This window comes from Carlito syrichta, unplaced genomic scaffold (genome assembly GCF_000164805.1).
Source record: "Carlito syrichta isolate Samal-C Ts95f unplaced genomic scaffold, Tarsius_syrichta-2.0.1 Scaffold305146, whole genome shotgun sequence".
In the NCBI taxonomy this organism is placed as follows: domain Eukaryota; kingdom Metazoa; phylum Chordata; class Mammalia; order Primates; family Tarsiidae; genus Carlito; species Carlito syrichta.
Genome location: NW_007249242.1, coordinates 101,904 through 115,906, shown reverse-complemented (window position 1 = coordinate 115,906; position 14,003 = coordinate 101,904). Strand labels below are relative to the sequence as shown.

The 14,003-nt window shown below is 39.0% G+C and overlaps 1 protein-coding gene across 1 annotated transcript in view; it reads left to right on the top strand.

The window, feature by feature from the left end:
* The first annotated feature begins 409 nt into the window (after positions 1 to 409).
* ZDHHC2 (zinc finger DHHC-type containing 2) overlaps positions 410 to 14,003 on the top strand; it is a 73,365-nt gene continuing 59,771 nt past the window's right edge. Inside the window, exon 1 of the mRNA XM_008061206.2 lies at positions 410 to 451. The gene's annotated coding sequence lies outside the window, so the exon portion shown is untranslated. The remainder of the gene's footprint in view (positions 452 to 14,003) is intronic.

Here is a 14,003-nt window from a genome sequence, read left to right as displayed (position 1 = left end):
GGCAGGACGGCACCCGGGACGGCCGAGGTCTCCGCTGCCCTCGGCCTCCACGGAGAGGTGAGGCTGGAGGGCTCAGAGCGGGGCCGCGATCCGAGCTGCGCCAGCCCTGCGCGCGGGTGCCAGCCTCGGCCTCGGGCGGGAGGGCTGGATCTCTTCCTGGTTGTCGTGAATCCAGTTGTTAAAAATTTGAGACGGCGTTCATGGGCGTTTTTCTGTTTTTTGCTGGCTTTATGATTTGAGGATTGCCAGTTGGACACTCTCTGTTTCAAGAGGGGTGGAGGAGGGTGAGCCACCAGAAAGTCTTTTCGAAGACCTGTGCAACACACAAGACCAGAATCTAGATGCTTGAATACTAGAGAGAAAAAGAAAGAAAGAAAAAGAAGAAGTGATCCGAGGTTTTAACATCCAAGGAGCCAAGTGGCTCAAGTCCAAGTTCTCGGCTCCTGAATTGGTGGGTAGGGTGCTTTCAGGGCTGAAGTTTTTTTTGTTTTGTTTTGTTTTTTAAAGTTGATTATGTATAAATAGAGAATATAATTATGTAGCTTAATGTAAGCTGGCTTCTACCTTCAGAGGTTTTGTGAAAGCTGATCTGGTTTATCAGAAAAAAATGTGAAAACAGATGATGACCTTTCTGCCAGTGACTTGTGAATGCTTTCTGTGTTTGGTGTTCCGCCTAGCCAAGTGTCCGTGTTTTTGCCCTAGCAAGCACTAGCCTTGGGTGGGGCAAGGAAAAAAATTAAATAGCGGCCTATTTAGTTGAATCTCCATAACTCAAGCATTTTCAAAGCTTCATGATTCAGACATAAAATCTTGTCTGAAGCCATCTTACCTCAAAATGTTGCCCCGTTGGAGAAATAGAATAACACACTAAAATAATTACTGACATAACTCTTAAGAGAATTGAAACTAACTTCCTATTTCACATAGTGTTGATAGTTTTAAATTTTGGTATTATTACTTTGCTTACTGGATTCACAATCTTATGGTCCCAAAACACTCAGCCTGTTGCTAAAAAATAAATAAAATAAAAAAGGTTGGACTTTACTGGCATTGATTTCCATGTGACACTGCATCTAGAAATGTGATATTCAAGTTATCTAAAATGTAGAGGAAGAAATATGTAAATTTTGTATTAACTGTTAATATCAAAATAGCCTGCCCTGTTGAAATATGCTGTATATGTTACATAACTGGTAGAACCTTTGTTATATTTCATTCCTTTGCCTTCTTAAAAACAGTGAACAGTATCAATTAATGTAACTGGTACAGAGGAAGAAAGTCCTAGAAGGCCTTCATTATCAAAATAGGCAGCTTATTCTTCTGTATTATCACATTAAGTTAAGAAGCTTAGCCTGGTATTGTGTCTCATGTCCATCAGGAGGAAGCCTTTGAAGGCAGAGAGAGCTTTTTTTCTCTTTACAAGCATCTCTCTGCTCCTAGCTGAGGTGCCACCTGGGAGGTCTTACTGTATTGGGTAAACAGGTGATGGGGAAGGAAATGGAAAATTGCTAATATGTCTGAATCGTATTTTTATATGTACTTTCTGTAAGTTTAAGACAAATCTAAAGTATTCATAAAATCCACATCACTATCTTAGTGACAATTTGACTATGAGAGAATGCCTCTTTTTATTTTTATTTATTTTTAATTAAAAAAAATTTTTTTTGAGTTGGAGTCCCACTCTGTCACCTAGGCTGAAGTGCAGTGGCACACTCACAGCCACCACAGCATTGACCTGCTGGTCTCCAGCGACCCTTCTGCCTCAGCCTTCCAAGTAGCTGGAACTACAGGCGCACACTACCATGCCCTGCTAATTTTTTAAAAAAATTTATTGTAGAGACAAGGTTTTGCCAAGTTGCCTAGGCTGGTCTTGAACCCATGGGCTCGGATGATCCACTAGTTTTAGCCTCCCAAAGTGCTGGGATTACAGGCTGAGCCACCGAGTCCGGCCAAATGCTTCTTAAACTGCCTAAGGGACATGGTCTGTTACTGATACTTTACCTGGTGATCCTAAGTGAAGTCTCCTGTCACTTCTTGTCACTGCTTGTCTGGCCTGGCACAATGCCTGTGATATTGAAAGCGATCAATAAATGGTCTTGAATAAACAAATGAATGATTCAGAGGCAATATCTCCTAGATTGTCAGAAAGTAGAGTTTATGTTTTATTGCTGTGGAAGCCAAAAGTAATCTTTATGAAAGGTCTAGATCCCAGAGTCTAGAAGGCAAAACAAGTAGAAGATGAGTTTGATTGTAGAGACTGTGGCAGTTTGAGTGGCAAGCTCCAGAAAAGCCTTGAATAGCATTGAGTGGTAAGCTGAAATTAACTGTACAGTTTCTTTTGTTTTTTTGAGTTGGAATCTCACTCTGTCGCCCAGACTGGAGTGCAGTGGCTGCTCCCGGCCACCGCAGCCTCGACCTGCTGGGCTCCGGCGATCCTTCCGCCTCAGCCTTCCAAGTAGCTGGAGCTACAGGCGCATGCTAACACGCCTGGCTAATTTTTTGATTTATTGTAGAGATGAGGTCTTGCCAAGTTGCCCAGGCGGGTCTCGTACCCATGGGCGCAGGCAATCCACTCACCTCGGCCTCCCAAAGCACGGGATTACAGGCTGAGCCACCAAGCCCGGCTTGTACAGTTTCTTTATAGGTACTGGAAAGATGGTGGCTAGTGTGACTGACACACAGAACCAGCCTCTGCTCCTTTTCACAGACAAAGCAAATGGGAATTCCAACCTCCAACCCACCCCCAGCATTAATCACATCTCAGATTGCCCTGCCTTTTGTGGATTCCTTTTCTCTTGGAGTTGCAATGTATAAGCAGATTTTCCACATTGCTCCCATAAAACACTGGCCAAGGTTGGGACCAGAGGGTGGGAGTCGGAGTCTGGGAACTCGAGTAGGCACCAAGCAGCATAGAACAAACAGGATGATTTACCCTGGTCCTCCTTCCCCATCTGCTGTCAGCCAGGGATGACCCTGAGTATAAATTATTCTGTGCCCTTTGCTGAATGAACTGCAATTTAGGAGTAGTGCTTATCCTGGTATCCTTGGAAACTGGAGATAATGATTCTCATTACAGTTAGTTTCTATATTTAACAATGTGGATGTATGTGACTCTCTAGGCACTATTTCAGTTAGCATAATTTTTGCTTAGTGTTTGTATTTTATAAAAATAAAATACTTTCATCTCTTTTTGAGCTATGTGTATGTATAAAGCATATGGGATGTACATATATTATATGAGAGTCAAATGTTTCAGTTAAGTTGGCTTCCTATTCTGCCAAAGATAAGATCATAAAGGACTGTTATACTTGTAATCATTTGGAACGTATTTATCTAGTTTGTTGATCAACTAGGCTCTTTTATTCATATTTCTCAACCTCCATCCTTTTCTTTCCCTCTTCTTCCCTCATCCTCCTACCTCTCTCCCCACGCCAGCTTCCTTTGTATTTTACCTATCTTTGATCCCTTTCATTACTAGCTAGCTTGTTTTCTGTAAAGTAAGATAAATCCAAAGGGTAAAAATGTGTAAACAAGATGCCACTTTAGGAGGCAGAATTAGAGAGAGCAATGGTAGTCTGCATCCTCAGGCATGCTTGATTCAGTGGATGTACCGGACATGGTTTATGTATGTTTTAAAGACTTATGGCTGTTGTGTTAACTTTGCTAATCAAAGAAAGACACTGAAGTTTTCCCTTTTAAATGCTAGCATTTAAAATTGTTTGAACTATTTTTATACCATTTTATTTTGTTATAGTTTGTTTTATTTTTTTAAGAGACAAGGTCTTGCTTTGTTGCCTAGGTTTGTCTTGAACTCCTTGACTCAAGCAGCCTTCCTGTTGCAGCCTCCCAAAGTACTAGGATTACAGGCATGAGCCATTGCACCTGGCCAAAAAAATTCTTTTTTTTTTTCTTAAATTTTTTGTAGAAATGGGGTCTCACTATGTTGCCAAAGCTTGTCTCAAACTCATGACTTCAAGTGATCCTCCAGCCTCAGCCTCTCAAAGTGCCGGAATTATAGGTGTGAGCTACTGTGCCTGCTATAATTTCAAATTTACTGAAAAGTTTTGAGAATAGTACAAGAAACTTCCACATACCCTTGTTTAACCATTTCAGTTTCCATTTTTCTAAAATGTATTACTTCCATGCTCTCACCTTAGGCAGGTGCTATGAGACATTTATTACTATATTGTACACTCATGGTTCTGAGCTTGCTTATGGTTTTACTCGAGTTGTGTTAAACAGTCATGAAGATTGAAAAGCTTAGAGGTTATCTAGGCCAACCCCTTCTACATTTTTAGATGAAAGAGTTAAATGTTCAATTATTGCCATAAATTCTATGTCCTTTCTCCAAATTACCTAGTGGAGGTGTCACCTATGACTTTAGCTGCTATGGTGCAAATGTTGAGATATATTCATTTCCCATGAAACCCCTCACCAAATCTCCCTAGCCCAAAGAGTTGTTTAGCAAGTCTTTTTTTTTTCTTTCTTTTTTTTTCGCCCAGGCTGGAGTGCAGTACACGTTCACGGCCGTCCCAGCATCGACCTGCTGAGCTCAGGCGATCCTTCCGCCTTAGCCTTCCAAGTAGCTGAAACTACAGGCAGTGCTTATCATGCCTGGCTAATTTTTTAATATATTGAAGAGACGAGGTCTCACCAAGTTGGCCAGGCTGGTCTTGAACCCCTGGGCTCAGACAATTCTCTCGCCTTGGCCTCAAAAGTGCTGGGATTACAGGCTTGAGCCGCTGTGCCCAGCCAGCAAGTCTTTTTAACTTTGTTGTTGTTGTTTAATAAGAATTAAGAGAACTCTGAAAATAAATCAGCAGGCTTTACACAATGACTTCAGAGTTTTAGAAGGTTTATGGTCTGGGATAGATAGATATTTTTGGCTTTGCAGGCCATATGATGTATGTTCCTACTACTTGCCATTGTAGTAGACAGCTGCCATAGGAAATATTTTAACACCTGGGCATGACTGTGTTCCAGTAAAACTTGAACAAAAATGATTGGCAGGCCAGACTTGGCCCTTGAGCAATAGTTTTCTGACCTTTGGAGTATGTTAGAAATTAGACAATTAGAATACTGAGATTTTACTTACAGGTTTTGCAGTCTTTATTAATAAACATCCCTTAGCAATGGTTGCAGCCTCTTATATTATCAAAGCTGTTTAATAATTTTAAAAATTAGTCCACATAGTTAGGGATCAGTTTGAGAGATAATACAGTCATGTTTTCCTTTTTTTAAACAAACAAACATCCTTAAGAATAAAAGAGATAAAACCTCATACATGGATTCTGTTATGTTATGATCTACCATTAATTTAAGTCCACTGCAAGCTCAAGGATAGAGTTAGGATAGAGACTGAGAGGGCTCTAATTTGCCTTCCACCATGAAGTGAATTTGAGCTACACAGAAAAAGAAATGTATTCTTGTTATTGGTAAACTATCACTTAAATTTTGTAGGACATTAAAACCTTTATTTAAAAGAACAGACAGATTATCTTGGGAATATAGATGTTATTATCTGTAAGTATTAAAATAGTTGGAAATGGAGTATACAGCACATTCATAGGGAACTGATGCATGCAAAATATTTAATACCCAAATCATATTAGAATTTGTTTCTTGTTGAAGATTTGAAATTGTGTGAACAGAAGGATAAAACTCAACATTTCTTCAAATACAAAATTCAGTTGTATAAAATATGATGTTCCAAACTCTTGATCTGTGCTACCATCTGACTTTAAATGGCTGGTGGGGGCATGGTGCAGGGAGTAAGAGAAAAGAAGAATTAATGCTTTCTTGGTTCCATTTAGTGTGTCAGAGACTTTTTTTTCTTTTGATGTACTGGACAATGCAGCATTACTGTTTGCTATTAAGCCCTATTAGAGATAACATATGTAAAGCAATTAGCAGTCTTAGCAGGTGGAGATGCTCAGTAAATGTTGAAGAAATTAATCTCATTGTTATTCTCTCACTTAACCTAATTCGGTATGAGATCATACAATTGTATAACGCAACTAAGTGGGAGAATAGGATCTAGGACTCAAAACTCAATTTAAACTAAGGTTTGTTGTGGAAAAGTTTACTTTCAAATGCTTACTGGAAATATCATCTGTGACATTAAATTGAATACTTGCAACAGTGTTTCCAGTAATTAAACAGAAGCCAAAGGAATGGCTTCTTAAATCAAGATAATAATGAATTGTCTACAGAGAAGGTGTGTTTCTAGGAATTTAGGAAGAGGTCAGCCTCTGAAGAGTTTGAGTAGGGGTCCTTCAAAAGCATTTATTGAACTCTTCTTATATACCAGGCATTCCCCCCACATAAATGATTCACAGGAGAATTTTAAAAAAGATCTTTTCCTAATAGCCAAGAAAATAATTGCCTCTGGGGAAAAAAAAAAACAACAACCAAATTTCTGACAAACATGAACTTGAGAGGGGTTGTTACCTTCTAGAAGGCCACTTCCACAGCAGAGGGGTAGGAAAGCAGAAACAGAAAATGAAAAGTCTTGTTCCTAGGAACCTGTGAATTGGCTACTGGACCGACGTAAAAGGATAATCAGTAAAGCAGGTAAAAAGAGCTTTCGGGGAGCACGTAAGGAGTAATGACTTTAAAATCACATTATAAATCTTACCACATATAAACAAAGTAAGACTATGACTAGCAGTGTTTGCCCTGCCAGAAACTAGGAGGTTGTTTTAGCTCTCTCCCTTCTTACCCCATGCTTGAGCCACTTTTACTCTGCTCCCAGCTCAGGGGCTGTGACTTGGTGGGTGAAACTGAACAGGGAACTCCTTGAATGCAATTCACTGAATCTACAGGAAGACTGGAAAACCTAGCTTAGAAACTGGACAGAAACCAAAACAAAGTAGATGATGTGGAGCTGACATTACCACCAAGGAGCGGCCTTTGGGAGGAGCTGCTGCCTTGGTACCAGGTCACCACAGAGCACCAGAGTCATCACTGCTGCCCACAACTTTGTGACAGTGGAGCCAGTGCCACAGGCCTGGGCTATATCCAGCCAGCAGAACTGAGGTTGCTGCGCCCACATCCCAGATGGTGGGGCTCAGCAAGCACAGGTATTTGATCTTTTTGGCTTCCATGATGAGAAGTGGTGCCAGGAAAACAAAACAAATAGATTCCAGAGATTAGTATCCAGAGAGGTGAAAAGTTATCAGTGAGCTGGCCCTCATTGATTTTTTTGTTTCGTTTGCTTTTATTTTTCATCTTCATGAAAAATTTGTGATTTTCCTTCTCAGAAAAATAGAACCATACTACATTTTAAAATTTATACTGCTGATTTCATGTGTTTTGACAATTGTATCACATCACCTAGCCTTCTCTACTCTAGGAAGTGGTGAATTCATGGGTCTCTTGAGATTTCAGCACTGTTTGTGATGAGAAATACTATCTTGTCTACTTGCAAAATGACAGATTAGAACATGGCATAGATGCAGTGCTGTCTGCTGGGAAAGCAATATTCCAGAGATTATTAGACAGTTTTAATGTTATATGGAATTCTGTTATTACATGTTACCATTTAGAAATACTACAAAGAATTAATAGTAAAAGCATAACATAATTTAATGAAGTTTTTAATAGTCTTAGAAAACTGTTGAAAAAATTTTCCAATTCCTTTAAGGGAATATTAAAAATAAAATCTTGATTATTATCTCAGTCAAATGCCAAAAATGGGAAGGATAAAATTAACAGAGCAGGGTACAGTAGTACAGGGCCTGGAGAGGAGGAAGATGCCCTAGTTTTTTTTCTTTCTTTATTTTGAGCTGGAGTCTTACTCTGTCATCCAGGTTGGAGTGCAGTGGCACACTCATGGCCACCCCAGCTTCGACCTGCTGGGCTCTGGCGATCCTTCCGCCTCAGTCTTCCAAGTAGCCGAAACTACAGCTGTGCGCTCCTGTGCCCGGCTAATTTTTGATTTATTTTAGAGATGAGATCTCACCAAGTTGTCTGAGCCAGTCTTGAACCTGAGGGCTCAGGCAGTCCACTTGCCTTGGCCTCCCAAAGTGCTGGGATTACAGGCTGAGCCACCGAGCCTGACCAATGCCCTGGTTTCTTAAGAAGCATATAATAGTCATGAAGAACTCACTTATGGACCAGGCATGTTGACTCACATCTGTATTCTCAGCATTTTGGGAGACTGAGGCTGGAGGATTGCTTAAGCCCAGATGTTCAAGACCAGCCTGGGCAACATAGTAAGACTGCGTCTTTACAAAAAAAAATTTTTTTTTTTTTGAGTTGGAGTCTCACTCTATCACCCAGGCGGGAGTGCAGTGGCACGCTCCCAGCCACCGCAACCTCAACCTGCTGGGCTCCGGCGATCCTTCCGCCTCAGCCTTCCGAGTAGCTGGAACTACAGGCGCATGCTACCATGCCCAGCTAATTTTTTGATTTATTGTAGAGATGAAGTCTTGCCAAGTTGCCCAGGCGGGTCTCGAACCCCCGGACTCAGGCAATCTACTCACCTCAGTCTCCCAAAGGCGCAGGATTACAGGGTGAGCCACCGAGCCCGGCTTACAAAAAAATTTTAAAAATTAGCCTGGCATGGTAACACATACCTGTAGTCCTAGCGACTTGGGAGGCTGAGGTGGAAGGATCACTTGAGCCCAGGAGGTCAAGGCTGCGGTGAGCCTGGATCCTGCCACTGCACTCCAGCCTGCTGTGTAAACAGAGTGAGACCCTATCTCAATTTTTTAAAAAAGAAAGAAACCAGCTATGATTGCTTAAGAATTTTTCTTTCAGAATGATATCACACTTTGTAACATTTATGTAAACATTTTTCCTAATTTGACTTTTCATCTGAATATGACTTTTAAATTCAGTTATAAATATTAGTGCCTGAAGTATTATAAAATTCATCTTTATTTGGAGATACTCTTGAGGAAAAATATATGTTGCATTTATCATCTTAGCACTTCACTGTAAAATACGTACTTGATGGGAGTTCATTTTTTTTTTTTTTTTTTTTTTTTTTTTGAGTTGGAGTCTCACTCTGTCGCCCAGACTGGAGTGCAGTGGCTGCTCGCAGCCTCGACCCACTGGGTTCTGGTGAGCCTTCCGCCTCAGCCTTCTGAGTAGCCGGAATTACCTGGCATGCGCGGGAGTTCATTTTAAATATGTTGTTGATTACATTTTTAAAATGCAAATGAAAAAGTGCTTTTATAGATGACAGGGTTTTGTTTCTTTACTAGTGTTTCTCTATGGCATCCTGAAATTTCCCCTCATGTGAAGTGTGCGACTGAGCATTCCTGCCATACTAAAATTAATTTGACCTTGTTGAATTTATTCGCTTAAATTGCCACCTGAGAGGAGCAGAATGGTTTTGAGGAGTCCATCAATAAAATATGCATTAGACAATAAACAAAATCCTTTTTCTTTAAGTCTTTTAAAATCAAATATCCAAAGAGCAAAATAGTAGCAAAGTAGTTGCCAATCACTATGATCATTTTATGAAGGATATAATCCTTATAAAAAAGTTCATGTAGTCCCAAGAATGTTATAAATTTATTTGATTATAATTCAGTGAAACTTGGAAAACCAGAATGCATTGTCATGGTTATCTATTTTCTTGTGTACAAATAAAATTAAATCCTGTCTCTGTATTTATTTCATTATGTAAAAGAGGGATTTTCAACATGTTTGAAGGGTACATTTGGAATAAGATGGCTTAAAATCCAGACTGGATTGTGTCCCTGATCCCTTTGGAGGCCTGTGGATCATCTCAGAGATAGGTAGCTGGATCTGAAGTATGACTTTTCACCAGATTTGCAGGGATGTGAGGGATGCTGTGATTTAAAATAGTGTCTGTACTGTATATATAATTCATTTAGGAAGGACTTTAATGGGAAGGGCAGCCCATTGCAGAACTGCTAAGCCTGAACCATTTACACGAGAGACACCTGATGCCATTTACAGGGCATGAAAAAGATTTCAATTATGAATCTCAAACTGACAGTCATAAGCCTGCTCCAAATTGCAGGAGCTAGTTTGTTATAAAGTTTACTACTAGTGAGCAACTTCATGTGACATGTTTTAGGAAAAAAGACAGGGATTTATGTACTTAACTATGACCATTGGTTATCCAGGGCACCTCCAGAGAGGTCAGTTAATCCAAAAAGATACAGACACTGGTTTGACTTAAGGCTTTTATTTATAGCATATTTTTAATGAAATGCAGCTTATTCCAGGACTAGTACATACTGAAAACTAAGATAGAACTGAAAACTGTATGTCAGTTGGGGAGTCAGGGATAGTGATTCACTGTAGGAGCCCATAAACTCGCCCTTTAACAAATAATTACAGAATCAAAGGATTCAATCCATTTTAACCGCCCATAATTTGTTGGACACCGTTTTAATTTACTCATTCAAAAAACATCTATTGACAGCTCTTGGGCCTTACATTTCTAACTGGGAGAAGGAGAACAAATAAGAAACATAAGTACGTCAGTGATATGCTTTGTTAGAGGGTCTTCAGTGTTCTGATGCAAAGCAAAAAGTAGTGCAAGAAGGGTTGGAAGTGCCAGAGGCAGATTTTAACTTTTTTTTTTTTTTGAGTCGGAGTCCCACTCCATCGCCCAGATTGGAGGGCAGTGGCATGCTTCTGGCCACCATAGCTTCAACCCACTGGACTCCAGCGACCCATCCACCTCAGCCTTCCAAGTAACTGGAACTACAGGCGTGCGCTACCACGCCCGGATAATTTTTTATTTATTGTAGAGATGAGGTCTCGCCAAGTTGCCTGGGCGGGTCTTGAACCCACGGGCTCAGGCAATCCACTCGCCTTAGCCTCGCAAAGTCTGGGATTACAGACTGAGATTTTAATTTTAAATACACTGGAGGGAAGGTCATGAATTTTTAAAAAAGACCTAAAGGAGCTGAAGGATTTAACCATGCTGGTAATGTGGAGAAATGCATCTGAGTAGAGGAGACAGTCAGTTTAAAAGCATGAGGCCAAGCATGTTTGAGGAGGAGCAAGGAGATCATTTTTGTCTGAGCAAGGGAAAGGGAAGTAGGTGCAAGGTCAGAGATATGAGGAGAAAGTGTAGATCATGCAGGTCCTCAAAAGCCATTGTGAGGATTTTTGATTTACTTGGAGTAAAATGAGAATCCATTGCAGGATGAGTAGATCCATTGCTGAGTAGAGAAGTTATGTTTTGGCTTAAAAAGACCATTCTGGCTGCTTTGGAACCTAAGCTACTGCATCAATCCAGGTGAGCAGTGATGGTTTGTCAAACCATGGTGTGGGTATTGCAAATGGTGAGCGGTGGTAAGATTCTGGATATATTTTTTAAGTAATGACAACAGAATTTCCTTATAGACAGATGGATTTTGTGAAAGAAATAAAGGAGTCAAAAATGATTCCAGTGTTTTTAGAATCAGCTGGAAGGATAGAATCAACTGAACAAATGAAAGGCTGACCAATTGAGATTTAATGATATAATTGAAGACCACAGCACAAAATTGGGTGGGAGTGAAGGGTTGCCCTTCGATTGGCAATGTATATGTTGATTTTGAAATAGAGATGCTGAGTAAGCAGTTACATATTTGAGTTTGGTGTTTGGGAGAGAGGTATAGAATGGAAGAATACATTTGGAAGTTTTCAGCATATAAATGGATTTAAAAACTTGACACTGGATATCTTTGTTCTACTATGTGTGACAGTGTAAATTGGGCAGAGAAGAGGACCAAAGATGAACAGCATTGAGAGTTCAGGGGATGGTTAGGAACCAGCAAAGAAAACTTAGAAGGAGCAACCAGTGAAGGGGAGGAAAACTAAGAGAGTGTGGTGTCCTGAAATCTAGGGAGGAAAGGGCATCAGGGAGATGGGAGGAGTCATCTTTGACAGATGTACTTATATGTCAAGTAAGATGGGAACTGATAATTTAACAATGTGAACATTGAACTCATGTTTTGAACTTATTACTAACTCTGACCTTGAATGTAATTTAAAAAGTTATCAAAAAGAATTATGCATACATGAATTGGTGGGATATCTGAATTAATTCAATCCAAATTTAAAAGCCTTTACTTTATTAGTGCCTAACTTTCTTATTATCTGAAAATAATCTATAAAAAATTTCATGACGAGTAACCATGTCTGGTTTATGCATCATTATGGCTCTGGTGCTAACACATAGTGACATTCAGTTTATATGTTTCTTGAATGAATGTTTGTGTGCCAGCTGAACTTGTTTAACTTAATTTGAGCCTTATGAACAGGGTAGACATTTTAAGCATCAAAGAACATTGAATGCTTCATGAGAGGATTATCCATTTTAGCTCTTTATTACTTGATCTTCCAGATGTTTATAAACAAGTTTGTAATATTTTTATGATTTCAAATATAACAGTAAAATATTCTTTTATCTTTCTGAACATTAAAATATAATCATCTGTAATAAGAATTTGTATGATAAATTAATTGCAGAACTCACTTGAAAAATTTAAAAGGTAAATTATCTTTATATCTATAATATAATAAAAAATATCCCTACATGTCTCTAATAATAATAAAGTAAATAAAAACAGTTAAGAATGTGTAGAATTTTTGCCCCAATATACTTATAAAGTAATCCCTTTACAAAGTGCTATGCATTTGTAAAAAGCATTCCAACATTACTCAGAAATACTGTGGTGCATTTCAGTAGTTTTCAGATAACTAAAACCTCCCCCTAAAATGCTGCAATTGTTATCCATTTTAGATTTTTAAAAGACTTTCTAAAATATGTTTCAATTTCCCCTTTCCTTGCCTTAGCCTTCTTAGAGTATGACGAACATAATTCAACCCTGATTTAAGGCTGTCATTCTGAGACAGATATATGTATTAAGGTAGTGTTTAAGACCCTTGAAGTTCTAGGATTTTTCCATTAGGTTTCATCTGTTTCCTACTGACTGAAAAAGGTCAAGGAGGACTGGAATTTGTCATTTTGCCCTGGCATTCTTTTGAATCTTGGGCATTGAGAATCTGGGGAGGCTCATGAATGAGTGGAAATGCCTAGCTGTGTCCAGCACATCTCAAAAAGTTTTTTTTGTTCTCTACTTATCACTTCTGGGTTGTTGTTTTTTTTTTTAATATTAAATAATGAAAACTTTTCAGCATGGAAGTGACCAGAAGTGAGAAGACTTTAGCTAATGCTGATTTTTAACTTAATTTTTGGTTTGAAAAGAGACTCTATAGCAGGAGATTTATTTTTTATTGTGGTAAAATATTCATAACAAAATTTACAATTTTAACCATTTTTAAGTGTACAGATCAGTGGTAGTGGCATGACGTACATTCAAAATATTATATAACCATCACCACCGTTCATTTTCCAGCATTTCCATCTTCCCAAACAGAATCTTTGTGCCTATTAACAATAACTCCCATTTTTCCTTCCTCACTCCTTGACAACCACCATTTTACTTTCTGCCTCTACGAATCTGTTCTATGTACCTTCTATGAGTAGAATTATACAATATTTGTCCTTTTGAGTCTGGCTTATTTCACCTAGCATAATATCTTCAAGTTTCATCTATGTTGTAGCATGTGTCGGAGTTTCATTTTTAAGGCTGAATAATATTTCCTTGTTTGTATTCTCCAGATTTTGTTTACCTATTCATCCATCAATAGACATTTGAGTTGTTTTCACCATTTTGGCTATTGTGAATAATGCTGCTGTGAATAAGTTATACAAATATGTTTGAATCCCTGCTTTAAATTCTTTTGAGCATATACCCAAGAGATGAATCATATGGTAATTCTGTGTTTAATTCTTTGAGGACAATCATACTGTTTTTCTGGAGCAGGTGATTTTTGATGGAAATGTGATTTCAGAGAAGCTTATATATATACCCTTGTAAACATCTCCAAATTTGAAGGTCTCTAGAAGTAACCATGAGATGTATCAGTGTCACTGCAGCAGTTTTTTTAAATTTTGTTTTGTTTTTTGAGTTGGAGTCTCACTCTGTCACCCAGACTGGAGTGCAGTGGTTGCTCCC